We start from the raw sequence: 22,500 nt of genomic DNA, 5'->3' as shown, positions 1-22,500 counted from the left end.
GTACCATTCTTGCTGAAGAGCCGTCGTGATGCGCTTCGCCACCTCGCACACCGCACTCCAATTTTCCCTGCTGCTCAGCAGGAAGGCTTGCAGATTATCCGGAGTGATGACCTCTTGTTCTCGTTCGCCCAACACCTCAATCCGCACGTCCGCGAAGCGCGGACAATCGAAGAAGGCATGGGCCGCCGTCTCAGCTACTCCCGGACACCGCGCGCAGTCCGGTGATGGAGAGAAGTGCTGCACGTGTAGATACTCGTGGAAGAATCCGTGGCCTGATATGACTTGGGCGAGATGAAAAGTCATCTCCCCAAACCGACGGTTCTTCCACGCCGCGATGTCCGGAATCACCCGGTGCGCCCATGTAGTGAAACGACTGGCCGGCGCCAGTGCATCCCACTCTGCTTGCCACAGTCGCAGAGTGGCCTCACGCTCCTCAATCCGCAGCTGGTGCATAGGAGAGCCAGTTACTTGATGCTGATGGTGACATCGGGCGTCCTCCCGGATCTGTAAACAGATCGGAATAACGCTCGCCAGGACCGTGGCGACCTCATACCTAACCGATATGAATGTCCTGGCGACTGGCCTCACGTACTGCGCCTGTACCCGCTTAAGCAGCCTGCTGCACCGCCGAACGTTTGTAGCCTCGTGCCACACCGGGGCAGCATACCGCAGCGTCGAATCCACCACCGATGAAAGAAGTCGACGTTTCGCTCCTTTTGGGCCCCCGTGATTCTGCATCAGCCGGGAGATCCCCTTCGCCACACGGAGCGCCTTCGCCGTTGCGTATTCGACATGCGGAGTCCACAGCAGATGGTCGTGCAGAACCACCCCCAGATACTTGAGGCACCGCATCGGCTGTCGCTGTACTCCCTCGATGGCCACCGTTGGCTGCTGGTACCCTTGCCGCATAGTGGACACCATGATGATTTCGGTCTTTGCGGGCGCCAGCTTGAGGTGCCGTTCCGCCATCCACGCTCCAATCATGGCAATGGCCTCCTGAGCAGACTGAGCCGCTGTCTGCGGCGTCGTGCCACCTGCCAGCACCACCAGATCATCGGCAAATCCGATTGCCTCAACACCATCCGGAAACGCCAGCCGCAGGACTCCGTCATACAACGTGTTCCACAATGTAGGACCTATGATGGAACCCTGTGGTACCCCTGCCGACACCGGTCTGCGAACTGGTCCCTCGCTGGTCTCGTATACAAGCTCGCGCTCAGAGAAATAGCTTCGCAGTATCCTCTGTAGCGCGGCTGGGACGTTCTTCTCCCGCAGTGCCGCCGCAATTGCCCTCCAACTTGCCGAGTTGAACGCGTTCTGGACATCTAGCGCTGCCACCACCAGACACCGAGGATCGCGTCCATTCGTACGATGAAACGATCGCGCGTACTCGCCTCGCTCGATCACTCGCTGGATGGCCTGTATGGTCGACTTCCCACGACGAAACCCGTACTGCTCTGGCGACAGTTGAGGGGCAACACTGTCCTCCAAGTGTTCATTGAGACGCTCGAGGATGCACCTCTCGAACAGCTTGGGAACTGCTCCCTCCAGGAGCAGTGGTCGGCTCGCCGATGGGTCGCCCGGCGGCTTGCCCGGTTTGGTCACGAGCACCAGCCTTGCCTCCTTCCAAGGCCGCGGGAACTCACCGCGTTCCAAAAGGTCGTTAAACACCCGCACAAACGCCTGCGGGTGCTCTCGGATCGCGGTTTTAACTGCTGCGTTCGGTAGACCGTCCAGACCCGGCGCTTTGGATGGAGCCATTCGCTCTGCCAATGCCAGAACCTCCGCTTCCGTAACAGGGCGAAGCCTCTCCTCGTCAGCCGCTCTCTCGACGACCGGCCACTCAAATGGGGGATGCAGCGGAAACAAAGCATCCACAATCGGCTCCAGTACCGATCGATCCGTCTCCGGCGGGGTACGACCTCGCAGCTTGGCCAACACCACCTTGTAACCAAGCCCAAAGACATCACTATCGACTCCGTCGATCAACTCCTGAAGCTTCTCGTTCCGGCTCTCCTGAATTCCGCGCTGCAGCTGCCTGCGAAGGTCATGAAGTCGAGCCGTTGCCACCTCGCGATCTGCTAACTGCGTGGCAACCCCGAGCCTCTCCTCGGCCTCCTCGCACTCACGACGCAAGAGCCCCAGTTCCGGGGTCCACCAATAGAGCTTCGGCGGCTGATGGAATTTCGCCGGGCCCACTCTCGCCATCGTCCTGTCACAAGCTGAAGTTAACGCTCCAATCAGCGCGTCAGGTGTGTCTGCTTCGGCTAGCCGACAATCCGCAATCGCCTCCTGGTATCGCTCCCTGTTGAATAGCGAGGTCTTCCAGCGTACTCCCGCATGTTGCGCGATGCCCTCACCACTAGACTGCTGCATCGTTTGATGTTGAAGCGCACGCTGCCGTTGTGTGGTCCGTGCTCCAGGAACGCCCACGGAAAACTCCACATACCGGTGGTCACTGTAGGAGTAGCGCTGACTGACCTTCCAGGAATCCGCTAGTGCGACCGATGGACTCGCAAACGAAACATCCACGATACTCTCTCGCGCGACCCCGTTGCCCTTAAAAGTGGGCATGTTGCCGCTGTTGAGTATCTCCAACTGCAGGTGTTCGATTACGCCCTTGAGCGTGTGCCCTTTGGATGTTGTGCGGGCACTCCCCCAGTCCGTGTTCCACGCGTTCAGATCTCCAGCCATCACCAGATGTTGATGTCCCACCAAGGCCATCTCCACGGCCTCAAGATAGGCCTCGAAGTCCGCTAACCCGATGTTCGGCGAGACGTAGCAGCTTGCAAATGTGACCCCTGCCACTGTGGCCACCACCAGCCCGGGATGAGCGCATTCCCATAAGCGTTGAATGGGGTACGCCCCGGTGGCTACTACTGCCACACTCTGCGCCTCGTCCACCACCCATCTGCCGTTATCCCGCGGCGGCTTGAATAATTCGCAGGCAATGACGACGTCCACTCCCTGCTCGCGTGCCGTTTGCAGCATCAGGTCCTGCGCTGATCTGCTACGCCCGATGTTAATTTGCAGGACCTTTAATGTCGAGGACAGGACGGATGTCCCACCCGATGCGGACCCTTGCAGACCGCACAACTGATGTTCGCTACACAGGTTCGGGTCACATGACCCGGCTGGCCGCAGCGGAAGCAGGCTGTTGAAAGGTCCTTCTCGCTCTTGCAGGTGACCTTCCTGTGTCCGTATTCCAGACACCTGTAGCATCGCAGCTGGTTCCGCGTTGGTGGTGGAACCTTCGTTGCCAGGCAGGACGTGTGCGAGATTCTGACATACTGCTGGTCCAGCTTCTCCGCCGCCCTGGCCGACACTCGCACATAGGCCACCTGCGTGCCATTCCAGAACTCCGTCAGATGGACGGCAGACTCCGACACCTTCTCCAGCGTCAAACCTTCTACCGCCTTCGCCACGTCCAAGGCTTCCGCTAAAGGGTCGACCTCGACGAATTTCATTTCCACCGTCTCTGTTACCAGGCGTGCGGACGATGGAGTTTCCGCTTTCGTGCAGACTTCCTGCACCAGCTCAATGATTTCTTGAGCATTCTCGCCCTCCTTGATGTCCATGACCAGTCGGTCACGCGTCGTCCGCCGTCCTACTCCCAGCGCCTGCTGGATTTTTTCCAATTCTGGTGCCGTTCGCACCAGCCGGTAAACATCTGCCCACGTTTGCCCCTCTCCCGGAGCAACCTCGATGGCATCAGGCCTGCTCTGTTTCGGCTTAGCAGCCTGGCTTCGTGGGGCCAATCGACGCGGTTGTTGTTGATGCGATTGTTGCCGCTGCTGCCACTGCTGCTGCTGCCGGCCCGGTTGCTGGCGTGCCGGCTTACGGCGCACCACCTCTGTCCAAGAGTCGCCTTCGTGGTCGAGAGACGGCACCACCGTAGCCGTCTCCATGCCCGATCCCTGCTGCTGCTGCAGTTGCTGCGGCTCCTGCTGCCACTGCTGCTGCTGCTGTCGTGTCTGCAGCCCCTGCTGCCGCTGCCGCTGTTGCTGCTGCTGCGTGCGTGCCGGTTGACGTGCCGACTTACAGCTCACCACCCCAGCCCAGGAGCCGCCTTCCTGGTCCGGAGACGGCACCACCGAAGCCGTCACCGCACCCTGCTGTCGCTGCTGCTGCTGCTGCAGGCGATGATGTTGTTGCTGCTGCTGCTGCTCACCGTGCTGCTGCTGCGCTTGACTTTGCGTGGTTACGCCAAACGTCTGCGCTATGAGCGCCTGCATCGCCTGGCGCTCCTCATGCAGCATCGTTCTCAAAAAAGCCAGGTCCCCACGCAGGTCCTGCTCCCTCTGCTCCGCCGTCTTCTGCTGCAGCTCAGAACGACGCTCTCTTTCCTGCAGCTGTACCCGCAGCATCGTCACCTCGGCAGTGAGGGCCCCAACTTGCTCTTGGAACCGCTCAATTACTGCCGTTAATTCCGCCTGTCGCTGCTCGCTAGTTGTTGTTTCTGCCAGCTTCGTGAGCAGCACACGAGGCTCCGTAGATGTCGATGGTCGGCTTACTGTGGACCTGGCCTGATCCACACTGCCCTGCCTCGTCCGGAGCGTGCGTGGCTCCGTCATGGTCGAAAGACACTTTCCGACCGTTCCCGCGCTTTAAAGCTGGATTTACTCCTCCTCACGGGAGGACGCCAGCAGCGGACTGCCCCGTGAGAACCACCTCAGCAGAAATGGTATTCGAGCAGTAAGATCGTTCAGAGAGGTGGTGTTTCGTCACGTTAGATCGTTCCACGATTTATCAGGACCGTTTCCGAATTTTTCTGAACGTTTCCGGAAATTTCGAAAAATTCGAGCAGTTTTGATTTCGAAGGAAGTGGTCGAATCGACCAGTTTCGAGCAGTAGCGCACCCTACTCGACTTCCCCGAATTTTCTAGCCACCTTCCGCAATTCGAGCAGTTTTCGTGCAGTACTGACCAAATTCAAAATTTGTCAGCTGGGAACTGCCTGTCAATCGATTTTTGTCCGCTGGGTCGTATTTGGAAAATCGAAGAAATGTCAAGAAATTTTTTCGCGATTTTCCAATTTTTTATTGCGGATTCGTGTTGCACGCACTAAAACAAGTCCAACAGTGAAAACCGCGGGCAAATCGACCGAAAATTGGCCGAGTTATTCTCGGTTTTGTAATAAAACCGGCTTCCGCGACCACGTGCCCCAGCGGTAGCACCACACGCACTTTTTGCACTGCACTTTTTTATCAAAAATCGTCCAATTTTCATCCGGTTTTCGCTATTGGGGCACTCAGGGACACTATATCTGTCGATTTACAACAAATCCGGACCAATTGGCACAGGGATAACTGGCTTGTGGCCGCCAAGCGTTCATAGCGACGTGGCTTTTTGATCCTTCGATGTCGGCTCTTCCTATCATTGTAAAGCAAAATTTACCAAGCGTAGGATTGTTCACCCTTTCAAGGGAACGTGAGCTGGGTTTAGACCGTCGTGAGACAGGTTAGTTTTACCCTACTGGTGTGCATTGTTTGTCGCTATCTTAACGGAATTCCTGTGCAGTACGAGAGGAACCACAGGTACGGACCACTGGCTCAATACTAGTTCGAACGGACTATGGTATGACGCTACGTCCGCTGGATTATGCCTGAACGCCTCTAAGGTCGTATCCAATCCGAGCTGATAGCGCTTCTTATACCCATTAGGTGGTCGTAAGCTAGCGGGCCTAACAACCCTCCGAGAACCGTCCGTGCTGTCCATTGGCACACTGGCGTCTCATCCCCGCTTACTACTAGGCCGCAAAGGGCGGGTTCGCGCTGCACGTGTTAGTACCATACATGTTGGGAACACCGGTGGACGAGCTTGCCGACTGTGGATATCACTAGTTTCGACACCTACGACCGCCCGCAAACGACGGGACTACAGGCTGGGAGCTTCAAGTTGTAGAGATGCGTTCGCATCGATCCTCTCAGGCGACCCATGCTTGGTGGTTAGTGCTTGCGCGTGCGCGCCCCGTGTGTGCTGGAATTGGCCAACCAGTGCACATTGGTGGTGCGTACCGTGACTTGCACCATGTGACGAGAGTGTTGAAGAACACTGTGTGGTGACTCTATGCCTATGTGATGGGGTGCTTGTAACACACGACCGAACCGACGGCTCGTTGGATGGTCACGACAGTGTGGTGCAGGTGCGCCCATGTGTAACGAATACATTGAGTGCCGTTGGAGGTTAGCGGTTGGTTGGTTGCATGCTACAACTTCGCGTTGTACATGGGCTGGCCGCTGCGCTTCCTTCGGGTTGCCACTTGATGTTGATAGGGTTGATGTATTGTGTTCGTTGACTTTTGGTTCATTCCAAAAGTCTTCGGACTTAGATAATTTTACAAGTGTCGGCGCTCTCGGACCGAAAATAAGAAGACAACTAAGAAGAAAAAGAGAAAGAAGCTAATAGTGGAAAGTATTCTTCTTCAAAGAAGGAACAAAAATTTTACAAGTGTTGAAAAATTTCCTAAGTCCAAAAAATTTTCTAAGTCCAGAAAATTTTCTAAGTCCCACAAAATGGAACATGATGAAGAAGATACAGAAGTTGAAAATTTTTCTAAGTCCAAAAAATTTTCTAAGTCCAGAAAATTTTCTAAGTCCAAAGTGTTGGAACAATTTCCAAAGGCCCATAGGTTGCACTGAATTTTCCTAAGTTGGCCACAAGTACCCATGAGGTATCGAGAAGGTTCACCCGAAGGACATAATATGTCCCAAAGTACCGATAGAGTACCCACAAATAGCACCGCGTTGGCCTAAGTTGGCCAAAAGTACCGATAGAGTACCCACAAGTAGCACTGAGTTGGCCTAAGTTGGCCAAAAGTACCGATAGAGTACCCACAAGAAGCACTGAGTTGGCCTAAGTTGGCCAAAAGTACCGATAGAGTACCCACAAATAGCACCCAGTTGGCCTAAGTTGGCCAAAAGTACCGATAGAGCACCCACAAGTAGCACCCAATTGGCCTATGTTGGCCAAAAGTACCGATAGAGTACCCACAAATAGCACCGAGTGGGCCTAACATGGCCAAAAGTACCGATAGAGTACCCACAAAGAGCACCCAATTGGCCTAAGTTGGCCAAAAGTACCGATAGAGTACCCACAAATAGCACCGAATGGGCCTAAGATGGCCAAAAGTACCGATAGAGTACCCACAAAGAGCACCCCATGGGCCTAAGTTGGCCAAAAGTACCGATAGAGTACCCACAAATAGCACCGAGTGGGCCTAACATGGCCAAAAGTACCGATAGAGTACCCACAAGAAGCACTGAGTTGGCCTAAGTTGGCCAAAAGTACCGATAGAGTACCCACAAATAGCACCGAGTGGGCCTAACATGGCCAAAAGTACCGATAGAGTACCCACAAATAGCACCGAGTGGGCCTAACATGGCCAAAAGTACCGATAGAGCACCCACATATAGCACCGAATGGGCCTAACATGGCCAAAAGTACCGATAGAGCACCCACATATAGCACCCCATTGGCCTAAGTTGGCCAAAAGTACCGATAGAGTATCCACAAAGAGCACCCAATTGGCCTAAGTTGGCCAAAAGTACCGCCAAGTAGCACCATAGAGGCCCGAGTAGAGCGAAATGTGGGCCAAATTGAACATTTGAAAATTTTTACAAGTCCAGAAAATTTTCTAAGTCCAGAAAATTTTCTAAGTCCAAAGAGTTGGACAAATTTCCTTAGGCCCAAAGGTTGCACTGAATGTTCCTAAGTTGGCCATCAGTACCCATGAAGTATAGCGAAGGTTCACCCGAAAGACACAATACGCCCTAAAGTACCCACAGAGTACCCACAAGTTGCACCCAATTGGCCTAAGTTGGCCAGAAGTACCGACAAGTACCACCATAGAAGCCCGAGTAGAGCGAAATGTGGGCCAAAGTACCGAGTAGTTGCAACAAATGCCCAAATGGATACCAAAATGTGGTACCAAGCACCTAACTGTTGCAACAAATGCTAGCTTTCTGAGCAAAAGCTGTGGACCAATTTCGTAGAAGAACCGCCTAGGCGAAAAGGCAAAAATCGCCGAAGCTGGCCCGCTCGCAGAGCTCGCGGGCCAGGAGATACTCATAGGGCGATTTACTAGAGTGGGGAACTTGAGAATTTTTGTGTCCGAGACTTTGGGCAACTTCGCGGCCGCCCCCTTAAAGTAAAAGATTTTCTCTGGGTGCCTAAAATTCGCAATTCCCGCAAAGTCGGGAAGACGTTAAAGTTTTTGCCCAAAAAATGGCCATCGATTTAAGGTGATTTTCCAATAAGAAAATGCTTCCTATTTTGAATTTTTTCGAATATTTCCTAAACTAAGCGTCGGAGCACATGGCCGTGGAGGAACTTTTGGTAGCTTTTGGCAAGGGCTATCGGATGAAATAATAAGAAAGGCCATCAGAGCGATATTGGATTAATGCGGGCTCATAAACGCACCTGAGAAGTGAAAATTGGTACCTTGCACGCAGGATGCAAGAAATGCTTGAGTGTTAACCATCATCGGTACCAAGTACCTAGGTTATATCGAGTGCGTAGATGGAAGTCGGTACCAAAGGGAAACCTTCCTAGGCTAGGTGCACGCAAGTGAGTATGGATCGATCAGTAGAAAGATGGGAAGCCATAGGAAACCTTCCTAGGCTAGGTGCACGCAAGTGAGTATGGATCGATCAGTAGAAAGATGGGAAGCCCAAGGAAACCTTCCTAGGCTAGGTGCACGCAAGTGAGTATGGATCGATCAGTAGAAAGATGGGAAGCCCAAGGAAACCTTCCTAGGCTAGGTGCACGCAAGTGAGTATGGATCGATCAGTAGAAAGATGGGAAGCCATAGGAAACCTTCCTAGGCTAGGTGCACGCAAGTGAGTATGGATCGATCAGTAGAAAGTGGGAAGCCCAGTACCAAATGCCCTAGTGAAGACCGTAAACGAATATCATGAACCGAGAAGGAGCACCAAATGCCCTAGTGAAGACCGTAAACGAATATCATGAACCGATAAGGAGCACCAAATGCCCTAGTGAAGACCGTAAACGAATATCATGAACCGATAAGGAGCACCAAATGCCCTAGTGAAGACCGTAAACGAATATCATGAACCGAGAAGTAGCAACGAATGCCTGAAAAAGTACCAAGTCCACGGTATAGAGTAACGAGAGTTAACCGCCGTGATGTATGCAATGAGGGCAGCCATTGCATGGGTTCTGGACTTGGTTCGCGAATAACTTTTTTGCTAGACATCGGACAAAGTTGACGTGGAAGAACGAAATGTAGCATTTGGTGCCACCTATCCAAAACTTTTTCAAGATTGAAGATCCGATCGATACAGCCTGAGTTATAGGCAAAAGTTGGTGCAAAATTGAGCATTTTTAATGGTGAAAAATCGGTAATCCTCGAATAGCTCCTGTTGGAAGCATCGGACCACATGGTCGTGGAGGAACATATTGTAGCGGGCGGTGTCAAGTATCGACACCCAAAACCGCATGTCCGATGGACGGAAAATGACCAAGTTATAGTGAAAACTTGGTTGCACCAAATTCCCGAAGAAGTGCAACGAGAAGGTGAATGCGATGGTTGTTCGTCGAATAGCTCCGGCCACAGACATGGTAGCGATTAGTGGTGCATGGAAGAAATCTAGCCACAAGTGCCATCTAGCCATGGCCAGAAGAAAGTGTGGCCATATCTTGGATACCGGCGGAGCTATGGGGCAAATATGGGCCAAAAATGGTGCAAGTTGGACCAAAAATCCGAAAAAGTACCTAGGTAAATGCGATGGTTGTTCGTCGAAAAGCTCCGGCCACAGACATGGTAGCGATTAGTGGTGCATGGAAGAAATCTAGCCACAAGTGCCATCTACCCATGGCCAGAAGAAAGTGTGGCGCTATCTTGGATACCGGCGGAGCTATGGGGCAAATATGGGCCAAAAATGGTGAAGTTGGACCAAAAATCCGACCAAGTGCGCGAGGCGCTTTCGTGAATAGCTCCGGCCACAGACATGGTAGCGATTAGTGGTGCATGGAAGAAATCTAGCCACAAGTGCCATCTACCCATGGCCAGAAGAAAGTGTGGCCATATCTTGGATACCGGCGGAGCTATGGGGCAAATATGGGCCAAAAATGGTGCAAGTTGGACCAAAAATCCGAAAAAGTACCTAGGTAAATGCGCAGGTTGTTCGTCGAATAGCTCCGGCCACAGACATGGTAGCGATTAGTGGTGCATGGAAGAAATCTAGCCACAAGTGCCATCTACCCATGGCCAGAAGAAAGTGTGGCGCTATCTTGGATACCGGCGGAGCTATGGGGCAAATATGGGCCAAAAATGGTGCAAGTTGGACCAAAAATCCGACCAAGTGCGCGAGGCGCTTTCGTGAATAGCTCCGGCCACAGACATGGTAGCGATTAGTGGTGCATGGAAGAAATCTAGCCACAAGTGCCATCTACCCATGGCCAGAAGAAAGTGTGGCCATATCTTGGATACCGGCGGAGCTATGGGGCAAATATGGGCCAAAAATGGTGCAAGTTGGACCAAAAATCCGACCAAGTGCGCGAGGCGCTTTCGTGAATAGCTCCGGCCACAGACATGGTAGCGATTAGTGGTGCATGGAAGAAATCTAGCCACAAGTGCCATCTACCCATGGCCAGAAGAAAGTGTGGCCATATCTTGGATACCGGCGGAGCTATGGGGCAAATATGGGCCAAAAATGGTGCAAGTTGGACCAAAAATCCGAAAAAGTACCTAGGTAAATGTGATGGTTGTTCGTCGAATAGCTCCGGCCACAGACATGGTAGCGATTAGTGGTGCATGGAAGAAATCTAGCCACAAGTGCCATCTACCCATGGCCAGAAGAAAGTGTGGCCATATCTTGGATACCGGCGGAGCTATGGGGCAAATATGGGCCAAAAATGGTGCAAGTTGGACCAAAAATCCGACCAAGTGCGCGAGGCGCTTTCGTGAATAGCTCCGGCCACAGACATGGTAGCGATTAGTGGTGCATGGAAGAAATCTAGCCACAAGTGCCATCTACCCATGGCCAGAAGAAAGTGTGGCCATATCTTGGATACCGGCGGAGCTATGGGGCAAATATGGGCCAAAAATGGTGCAAGTTGGACCAAAAATCCGACCAAGTGCGCGAGGCGCTTTCGTGAATAGCTCCGGCCACAGACATGGTAGCGATTAGTGGTGCATGGAAGAAATCTAGCCACAAGTGCCATCTACCCATGGCCAGAAGAAAGTGTGGCCATATCTTGGATACCGGCGGAGCTATGGGGCAAATATGGGCCAAAAATGGTGCAAGTTGGACCAAAAATCCGAAAAAGTACCTAGGTAAATGTGATGGTTGTTCGTCGAATAGCTCCGGCCACAGACATGGTAGCGATTAGTGGTGCATGGAAGAAATCTAGCCACAAGTGCCATCTACCCATGGCCAGAAGAAAGTGTGGCCATATCTTGGATACCGGCGGAGCTATGGGGCAAATATGGGCCAAAAATGGTGCAAGTTGGACCAAAAATCCGACCAAGTGCGCGAGGCGCTTTCGTGAATAGCTCCGGCCACAGACATGGTAGCGATTAGTGGTGCATGGAAGAAATCTAGCCACAAGTGCCATCTACCCATGGCCAGAAGAAAGTGTGGCCATATCTTGGATACCGGCGGAGCTATGGGGCAAATATGGGCCAAAAATGGTGCAAGTTGGACCAAAAATCCGAAAAAGTACCTAGGTAAATGTGATGGTTGTTCGTCGAATAGCTCCGGCCACAGACATGGTAGCGATTAGTGGTGCATGGAAGAAATCTAGCCACAAGTGCCATCTACCCATGGCCAGAAGAAAGTGTGGCCATATCTTGGATACCGGCGGAGCTATGGGGCAAATATGGGCCAAAAATGGTGCAAGTTGGACCAAAAATCCGACCAAGTGCGCGAGGCGCTTTCGTGAATAGCTCCGGCCACAGACATGGTAGCGATTAGTGGTGCATGGAAGAAATCTAGCCACAAGTGCCATCTACCCATGGCCAGAAGAAAGTGTGGCCATATCTTGGATACCGGCGGAGCTATGGGGCAAATATGGGCCAAAAATGGTGCAAGTTGGACCAAAAATCCGAAAAAGTACCTAGGTAAATGTGATGGTTGTTCGTCGAATAGCTCCGGCCACAGACATGGTAGCGATTAGTGGTGCATGGAAGAAATCTAGCCACAAGTGCCATCTACCCATGGCCAGAAGAAAGTGTGGCCATATCTTGGATACCGGCGGAGCTATGGGGCAAATATGGGCCAAAAATGGTGCAAGTTGGACCAAAAATCCGACCAAGTGCGCGAGGCGCTTTCGTGAATAGCTCCGGCCACAGACATGGTAGCGATTAGTGGTGCATGGAAGAAATCTAGCCACAAGTGCCATCTAGCCATGGCCAGAAGAAAGTGTGGCGATATCTTGGATACCGGCGGAGCTATGGGGCAAATACGGGCCAAAAATGGGTAAACTTGTACGGTCCAAAGCCAAGGGTAAATTTTTTTATTCCTCTAATAACTTCTAGCACAGACATTGAATCGGTTGGTAATGTATGGATGAAATGCAGCAAACAGTTGGAACTACCCATAAAATCTTAAAGATTGACGATCCAATGTATAGAACCGGAGTAATGTGCGATACTTGGTGTAAAATCGAGTGAAAAATTAACTATAAACTGTTTTTGGCCCATAACTCGAATACTAGACATCGGAAGGGGGGGTCGTAGAACGATTTTTTGTTGCCCTATCGATTCCCTATCGAACGAGCAAAAGTTGTTTTTTTGACCAAAAAGGACCCCTACTCTAGTAAAATTGGCCTGATTTTACTAGTCCTCGGTACCCGTACAGGCAAAATGAGCAAAATGCTCAAGTATGAATGGTTTTTGGCCCATAACTCGAATACTAGACGTCGCAGGGGGGTGTCGTGGAACAATTTTTGGTAGCCCTTGAAATTATCTATCGAATGACATATACTTGATTTTTGGCCAAAAAGTTCCCTAGACTAGTAAAAATCGCATCATTTTACTAGAGTCGGGTACCCTGGACGAAAAACCGCTATAATTGCGGTTTTTGGCTAATAACTCGAATACTAGACGTCGCAGGGGGGTGTCGTGGAACAATTTTTGGTAGCCCTTGAAATTATCTATCGAATGACATATACTTGATTTTTGGCCAAAAAGTTCCCTAGACTAGTAAAAATCGCATCATTTTACTAGAGTCGGGTACCCTGGACGAAAAACCGCTATAGTTGCGGTTTTTGGCTAATAACTCGAATACTAGACGTCGCAGGGGGGTGTCGTGGAACAATTTTTGGTAGCCCTTGAAATTATCTATCGAATGACATATACTTGATTTTTGGCCAAAAAGTTCCCTAGACTAGTAAAAATCGCATCATTTTACTAGAGTCGGGTACCCTGTACGAAAAACCGCTATAGTTGCGGTTTTTGGCTAATAACTCTAATACTAGACGTCGCAGGGGGGTGTCGTGGAACAATTTTTGGTAGCCCTTGAAATTATCTATCGAATGACATATACTTGATTTTTTGACCAAAAAGTTCCTAGACTAGTAAAAATCGCATCATTTTACTAGAGTCGGGTACCCTGTACGAAAAACCGCTATAGTTGCGGTTTTTGGCCAATAACTCGAATACTAGACGTCGGAGGGGGGTGCCGTAGAACAATTTTTTGTAGCCCTTGAAATTACCTTTCGAATGATATATAGTGGTTTTTTGGTCAAACAGTGACCCCGAGACTAGTAACCCTCCATACACAAAACCGCCTAAAAAGTTTTGGTTTTGCAAAATTTTGAAAAGTGCGTCAAAAAAATTTTTTCAAAAAGTACCAAATCGTGATCAGAACTCACTATAGACCATAAAAAGTGAAATCCGATGGTCATTTGCAACACTTGGTCAATCGAGAAAAATTTCACTTTTTTACTAGAGTCGGGTACCCTGAACGAAAAATCGCTCAAGTGATGGTTTTTGGCCAATAACTCGAATACTAGACGTCGGAGGGGGGTGCCGTAGAACAATTTTTTGTAGCCCTTGAAATTACCTTTCGAATGATATATAGTGGTTTTTTGGTCAAACAGTGACCCCGAGACTAGTAACCCTCCATACACAAAACCGCCTACAAAAACTTTGTTTTGAAAAATTTTGAAAAGTTCAAAAAAATTTTTTTTTCAAAAACTACTAAAACGTGATAAGAACTTACTATAGACCATGAAAAGTGATATCCGATGATAATTTGCAAAAGTTGGTAACTAGTAAAAAATTTCACTTTTTTACTAGAGTCGGTGCAACGAGAAAAAAAAAGTCCGTGATGGAGAAAAATGGCACGTTTTCCACGCCTGTACGCTTTCGTTTTCTATATAGGGGGTAGGTGAGCCAGAAGCATGAATTTGACTGAGTACGTATCTTTATGAATTGGGCCCTTCTAAATCGATTGAGACTACCCCCAGGACGATCGGACGACTGCTTCTGGCTCAAAATGTGGTTTTTAGATTTTGATCGTCAATTATGAGAGAAAAAATCGATTAGAAGTAAAGATACGAAATGCTTGGTCTAAGTTGGGAAACGACTTCGGATATTTGTTGGACGTTGTCGTAGAAGGTCCGAGGACCAAGGAAAAGTGATTTCCAAGTGGATTTATGCACTATTAGTCGATGGTAAGATGTGAAATTAGTAGAACTTACCATACAGTTTGCGAAGTTGAAGCAATCGGTTGGTGAATATGGTACTGTCTGTCCAATTTGGTGGTTCGGAATGAGTGAAACGATGTTGATGATGGATAGACGTTCCGATTGCCCCCGATCGGGGAACATATAGTGGTCTTTAAGGTCCAAGTACCTATGTTTTGGTAAGCAGAACTGAGAGTTAAAGGATGAAAGTCGGCCATTCCTAATATCATCCTATCGGTGGTTCGCGAGTTGTTTGAGGACCGGAGCAGCTCGCGATGAAACGGTCCTAGGGTATTGGTTATCCATCCAAGGAAGAGTAAATGCGATCCTAGATGTGTGTCGTTGGCCGTTCTACCGGTATCGCCTATCGATGAGATATCGACGGGCATGCCTTACTCGAAAGTTGAATTCTAGGATCGATGGTCAAACAGACCTATGAGCGATAAACCAAACTGAACACGTATTGATGTCGGCTTTTCCTATCATTTGATGCCGCAGGTTGTTTAGGGACCGGAGCAACTTGCGGCCGAGACGGTCCCCGGGGGTTTCTTTCTCCAAGGAGTGGAAACTATTAAGCAAGAGTTGTAGCAAGATACGATCCTCTGATGTGTCGTTGGCCGTTCATGCGGTATCGCCTGTCGATGAGATATCGATGGGCATGCCTTACTCTACCGACCTTCTAATTGAGAGTATTAATCAGGGATCGATGGTCAAACAAGACCAATGAGCGATAAACCAAACTGAACACGTATTGATGTCGGCATTTCCTATCATTTGTCGCAGGTTGTTTAGGGACCGGAGCAGCTTGCGACCGAGACGGTCCCCGGGGGTTTCTTTCTCCAAGGAGAAGAAACGATTAAGCAAAAGTTGTAGCAAGATACGATCCTCTGATGTGTCGTTGGCCGTTCAAGCGGTATCGCCTGTCGATGAGATATCGATGGGCATGCCTTACTCTCCCGACTGGATTACTGAGAGTTTAATCAGGGATCGATGGTCAAACAGACCAATGAGCGATAAACCAAACTGAACACATATTGATGTCGGCATTTCCTATCATTTGTCGCAGGTTGTTTAGGGACCGGAGCAGCTTGCGACCGAGACGGTCCCCGGGGGTTTCTTTCTCTAAGGAGTGGAAACGATTAAGCAAAAGTCGTAGCAATAATCGATCACCTGATGTGTCGTTGGCCGTTCTTGCGGTATCGCCTGTCGATGAGATATCGATGGGCATGCCTTACTCTCCTGACTGTTTAATTGAGAGTTATAATCAGGGATCGATGGTCAAACAGACCTATGAGCGATAAACCAAACTGAACACTTATTGATGTCGGCATTTCCTATCATTTGTCGCAGGTTGTTTGGGGACCGGAGCAGCTTGCGACCGAGACGGTCCCTTCCCGAAAGATGGTGAACCGAGTCGTCTGGCGTAAAAACCGGACGACTCGAAAGGGCTTGACCCTTTCAAGTGAGCGATAATCACATTCTACGCTCAGTTCGACAGCTACAAGGCAATCACTCGCTATGTTCAGAGCTAATACATGCAACATGCCGGCATTGTTTCCACCGACGCATGGATTCAAGACTGGTGCACTTATTAGTTAAACCGTTCGCCTCCGGGTGTTTCGAGTTCAAGTCTGGATGAGGATTGTTCTTGCTGGTAATAGCTTGAGCCCCTGAATAAGGGGTCGAAGCGTACATCTTGAGACCATGTACAACATATTACCAAATCGGCACCATGGGTTCGGGTGCAAGTGATGTAACCGTGAAAGATGTTGAGCAGCCCAACATCGGTTTACACACGCATAATAGGAAGGCAGCGCTGTCGACTGGTCAGTCGTGTAAGAAGTGTGCATTATCGATCACAAATATATTGGTGATCTGTAGGTTGCGCATACACCATGCCCGGTGTAAAGTGCCGTGGTCCCCCCCGGGGGGCTGCATCAAACCGTTCGCCACGCGAACTACCCAATGGAACGAACTCGATGCATTTAATAAGAAGAAGAGATGATAATGAAACACGGTCGATTTAAGAGTTGAAAACGTTGAAATGCCTATAAGCAAGTCTTAAGTTGGTGGTGACCGTTACGCCCCAACAAATTGGTGCCTTACCCTACACCAAAGAGCCATTCAACATGGTTCAAGTGAGCGATAATCACGCTCTACGCTCAGTTCGACAGCTGCAAGGCAATCACTCGCTAAGTTCAGAGCTAATACATGCAACACGCCGGCATTGTTTCCACCGACGCATGGATTCAAGACTGGTGCACTTATTAGTTAAACCGTTCGCCTCCGGGTGTTTCGAGTTCAAGTCTGGATGAGGATTGTTCTTGCTGGTAATAGCTTGAGCCCCTGAATAAGGGGCCGAAGCGTACATCTTGAGAGTAAATGTACAACATATTACCAAATCGGCACCGTGGGTTCTGGTGCAAGTGATGTAACCATGAAAGATGTTGAGCAGCCCAACATCGGTTTACACACGCATAAGGGGTTTATTGTTATCTGTAGGTTGCGCATACACCATACCCGGTGTAAAGTGCCGTGGTCCCCCAGGGGGCTGCATCAAAACGTTCGCCATGCGAACTACCCAATGGAACGAACTCGATGTATTGAAAGAGATGAACAATTAATAGCGAGAATAGGGGCCCGGAAGCAATTCCGCGGCCCTACGGTCGATTCAAGAGTTGAAACGTTGTACAATCGTGGATAGCACCTAGTGCTAATATGGTGAGAGATAATGTGTGAGGAAATTTAGTTTCCTAAAGTTTAGTTAGTGGTTTCCGTTGTGCCCTAACAAACTTAAAGTTGGTGGTGACCGTTACACCCCAACAAATTGGTGCCTTACCCAACACCAAAGAGCCATTCCATATGGTTCTAGAGAGAGAGAGTTGTGTGGAAATTTATTTCCCACTAAGCGAGTGTGTGTCTGTAGTGGAACGAATTCTGGTTGATCCTACCAGTAATATACGCTTGTCTCAAAGGTTAAGCCATGCATGTCTAAGTACAAACATAAATGAATGTGAAACCGCATAAGGCTCAGTATAACAGCTATAATTCACAAGATCATCCTACCACTAGTTACTTGGATAACTGTGGAAAATCCAGAGCTAATACATGCAACATGCCGGGACTGTTGCCCTCGCGGGTAGCTGAACTGGTGCACTTATTAGTTAAACCAATCGCCTCCGGGCGGCTTGAGTTGAAGTCTGGATAAGGACGCAGATCGTATGGTCGCTTGTCGACTGACGACAGATCTTTCAAATGTCTGCCCTATCAACTATTGATGGTAGTGTAGAGGACTACCATGGTTGCGACGGGTAACGGGGAATCAGGGTTCGATTCCGGAGAGGGAGCCTGAGAAATGGCTACCACATCCAAGGAAGGCAGCAGGCGCGTAAATTACCCAATCCCAGTACGGGGAGGTAGTGACGAGAAATAACAATATGGACCTCTCTAACGATGGTCCATAATTGGAATGAGTTGAGTATAAATCCTTCAACAAGGATCAAGTGGAGGGCAAGTCTGGTGCCAGCAGCCGCGGTAATTCCAGCTCCACTAGCGTATATTAAAGTTGTTGCGGTTAAAACGTTCGAAGTTGATTGCCCGTCCAGACACGTGACCGCCACGGGCGCCCGGTTACACGCCGGGGCCGTTCGTGCGCGCGCTCACGGCTGCGACTCACAATGGTGTACTTGGGCGTTACTCTGTGAACGAGTACCGTGCTACCGGTTAACTCCGGCACGGGCTCCTCATGGTGCTCAAGATACTCACATTTACCTTGAACAAATTAGAGTGCTCAAAGCAGGCTAAGACAAAGCGTCCGGCCCCCCCGTGGGGTTGGCGTTGGCCGAGAATAATCTTGCATGGAATAATGGAATATGACCTCGGTTTATACGATTTCGTTGGTTTGTCAGAAACCTAGAGGTAATGATTAACAGAAGTAGTTGGGGGCATTGGTATTACGGCGCGAGAGGTGAAATTCGTAGACCGTCGTAGGACCAACTGAAGCGAAAGCGTTTGCCATGGATGCTTTCTTTAATCAAGAACGAAAGTTAGAGGATCGAAGGCGATTAGATACCGCCCTAGTTCTAACCGTAAACGATGCCAATTAGCAATTGGGAGACGCTACCCCTATTCGGTGCTCTCAGTCGCTTCCGGGAAACCAAAATCGGGTTCCGGGGGAAGTATGGTTGCAAAGTTGAAACTTAAAGGAATTGACGGAAGGGCACCACAAGAAGTGGAGCTTGCGGCTTAATTTGACTCAACACGGGAAAATTTACCAGGTCCAAACTTATCGAGGTAAGACAGATTGATAGCTCTTTCTCAAATTTAAGGGTAGTGGTGCATGGCCGTTCTTAGTTCGTGGAATGATTTGTCTGGTTAATTCCGATAACGAACGTGACTCAAACATGCTAACTAGAACGCTGTCAGCAGTGCGCCTCCGGGCGCACCTGACGTTACAGCCGGGCGGCGCCTTCACGGGCGGTCGTCGGCTACGTTTGCCCTGCTTAGCGGGACAACTTGTGTTTAGCAAGCTGAGAATGAGCGATAACAGGTCCGTGATGCCCTTAGATGTTCTGGGCTGCACGCGTGCTACAATGTGGGTCGCAGCGTGTTCTCGCCAATAGGCGCCCCCATTCCGAGAGGAACGGGAAATCACTAAAATGCCCATCTAGTCGGGATTGGGGACTGCAACGGTCCCCATGAACCTGGAATTTCTAGTAAGCACTAGTCATTAGCTAGTGCTGATTACGTCCCTGCCCTTTGTACACACCGCCCGTCGCTACTACCGATGGATTATTTAGTGAGGTTTCTGGAGGCTTACCTTCCGCGGTTCCTTCGTGAGCTGCAGCTGGCATGGCTGAAGTTGACCGAACTTGATGATTTAGAGGAAGTAAAAGTCGTAACAAGGTTTCCGTAGGTGAACCTGCGGAAGGATCATTACTGATGATCGTCCGCGAGTGACCAACCATGGGCTGCCTTCGGTGTAGCTCGGTCGCTCGCTTGCTATGTGTCAGAATTTGTTGAAAGCCAACTCGTTCGTTGTACACTTTGATGGGTGACCATCACTGTGTCCCCGTGCCGAGCTAGATCTCCCCTAGCCGTAAGGCACTTGAACGCCCCTTCGACGACGAGTTGCATGTGTGTGGTATGTGTCAGAATCTGGTGAAGCTTTCTGCATGTGATGTGCCTTGTGTGGATCCGTGGCCATTGCATTGTGTCTGGTGCTTAGATACCCAGACACTTAGAACGCTTGCGCGGAAAGCAAACTCGATCGTTGTACACTTTGATGGGTGACCATCACTGTGTCTCCGTGCCGTGCTAGATCCCCCCTAGCCGTAAGGCACTTTGAACGCCCCTTCGACGACGAGTTACAAGAGTGTGGTATGTGTCAGAATCTGGTGAAGCTTTCTGCATGTGATGTGCCTTGTGTGGATCCGTGGCCATTGCATTGTGTCTGGTGTGTAGGTACCCAGACACTTAGAACGCTTGCGCGGAAAGCAAACTCGATCGTTGTACACTTTGATGGGCAACCATCACTGTGTCTCCGTGCCGTGCTAGATCTCCCCTAGCCGTAAGGCACTTTGAACGCCCCTTCGACGACGAGTTACAAGAGTGTGGTATGTGTCATAATCTGGTGAAGCTTTCTGCATGTGATGTGCCTTGTGTGGATCCGTGGCCATTGCATTGTGTCTGGTGTGTAGGTACCCAGACACTTAAGCAAACTCGATCGTTGTACACTGTGATGGGCGAGCATCACTGTGTCTCCGTGCCGTGTAAGAGCTCCCCTGGCCATCAGGCACTTGAAAGGTCCTTCGACGACGAGTTACAATAGTGGTGTGTTAGATACGTCAGGTGATGGTATCTACTGTTGTGCAATACGTATCCGGCCACGGCACGGAACGAACGGGAACTGTGGTGCAGACATACAAAGAGTTAAGCCTATTAGTCATTAACTCTAAGGACGGGGCCATGGGGCGGTACGCAAAGGATACGGATGAGCGAGTATGCAGGCCCAATACTCAATAGCTCGATCCGATCCAAGCACATGAGTTGACTGCGGCGCCAGGTTAACCAATGTGCTAGATTCTATTTGGCCAGTAGAATCTTGTGTCTTATGCGATTTGATACCAAGACACCAGAACGAAAGTTAGTTGAAGAGTTATTAAACTCTTATGAAGTATGGTTGTGCAATCACAACTTATGACTTTAACCTATAAAGTGGATATGGACTTGCAATTATAACATGGAATCTCTACACACCCCATGAGCTCGATCCAATCCACGCACACGAGTTGCCTGAGTAGCGACAGGTATACCGATGTGCAATACGTATCCGGCCACGGCACGGAACGAACGGGAACTGTGGTGCAGACATACAAAGAGTTAAGCCTACTAGTCATTAACTCTAAGGACGGGGCCATGGGGCGGTACGCAAAGGATACGGATGAGCGAGTATGCAGGCCCAATACTCAATAGCTCGATCCGATCCAAGCACATGAGTTGACTGCGGCGTCAGGTTGTTAACCGATGTGCTAAGAGAGTTGTTCCTGGGCCTTCAAAGTGACTTCAAAACTATCTTAGCGAATGGTGGCCATGGGCGTAGACATGAGCCACAAGTCACAAGGCCTGGGACTATTGGGTAATAAAGACAACTTAGTCAGAAAGTTAGTCTTTGGACGTACCACCGGGATTGTGTTACATTGGGAACCTTACTATAAAACCCTAGGCAGGGGATCACTCGGCTCATGGATCGATGAAGACCGCAGCTAAATGCGCGTCACAATGTGAACTGCAGGACACATGAACACCGATAAGTTGAACGCATATTGCGCGTCGGACGATTAAACCCGGCCGATGCACACATTCTTGAGTGCCTATCAATTCCTTGATATACAACAAACCAAACTTCAGGGTGGAGCGTGCCACAATAGAACACTATGGCGAGCAGCCCGTCTAGTGTCGTGGGGGAAACACGCTTCCACACTGTGCATAATGGCGTGCTCGGGACCTTTGTTGGGACCGCAGGGCGCTGAAAGTAAAGGGGTGAACCGCATAAATCGCACGCACGTAAACGCGCACACACACAAATAGAGTGAGACGTATCGTAGGATACCGCTAAGAGTACGTTGTGAAACATGGGGAAATTCAATCGAAAACCTCTTTGATGTCCAAGATTTCGTTGACCGTATCCGTCGTAATACTGGATCAACGTGCTTGGGGGAAAACGTCAAAGGGTTTTATAATAGTGGTGCATGATTAACCCATCGATGCCCGAGGGGAACATGTTGTCCAATACAATAGTGGTGCAGTTGGCTCGACATGCTCGGGGGGAGACATCGTGGGTCCAAGTCGACCAAGTCGACCGGGAGTTGTTGTTGAGAGATCGAATCAAAACGATGCCGAGCGGAACTCGTTGTCCTTATTGGAGTGATATTCGGACAACGTGCTCGGGGGGCCATCGTTGATTCAAAAATGACCGTAAATTGCCCAATCCGTGTGTGTGTGTGTGTGAAGTGTTGTTGCGTATATATCGGTTCGCTATGCCCCGGGTTCGAAACGAATGGAATGTGACTGATTTTGTTGTAGGCCTCAAGTGATGTGAGACAACCCCCAGAATTTAAGCATATTAATAAGGGGAGGAGAAGAAACCAACCGGGATTCCCTGAGTAGCTGCGAGCGAAACGGGAGAAGCTCAGCACGTAGGGACGGTGTGTAACTGCACCTGTCCGATTCCGTGTACTGGAACGACCATTATCTACTATGCACGGTGCAAACAGTTCAAGTTCAACTTGAAGGTGGCTCATCTACCCAGAGAGGGTGATAGGCCCGTAGAACGGCACTAACCCAC

At 50.0% G+C, this 22,500-nt stretch overlaps 1 non-coding gene and 1 pseudogene across 1 annotated transcript; both read left to right on the top strand.

Moving 5' to 3' along the window:
- The first annotated feature begins 21,370 nt into the window (after positions 1-21,370).
- LOC125772741 (5.8S ribosomal RNA) lies at positions 21,371-21,528 on the top strand. The gene has a single exon (XR_007419607.1). It is a non-coding gene; the product is annotated as a 5.8S ribosomal RNA (ribosomal RNA).
- Positions 21,529-22,236: 708 nt separating this feature from the next.
- The window catches only part of LOC125772743 (large subunit ribosomal RNA), a 3,590-nt pseudogene continuing 3,326 nt past the window's right edge, over positions 22,237-22,500 (top strand).

Source organism: Anopheles funestus, assembly GCF_943734845.2.
Source record: "Anopheles funestus chromosome X unlocalized genomic scaffold, idAnoFuneDA-416_04 X_unloc_104, whole genome shotgun sequence".
In the NCBI taxonomy this organism is placed as follows: Eukaryota; Metazoa; Arthropoda; class Insecta; order Diptera; family Culicidae; genus Anopheles; species Anopheles funestus.
This window is presented reverse-complemented; position numbering and strand designations above follow the sequence as displayed.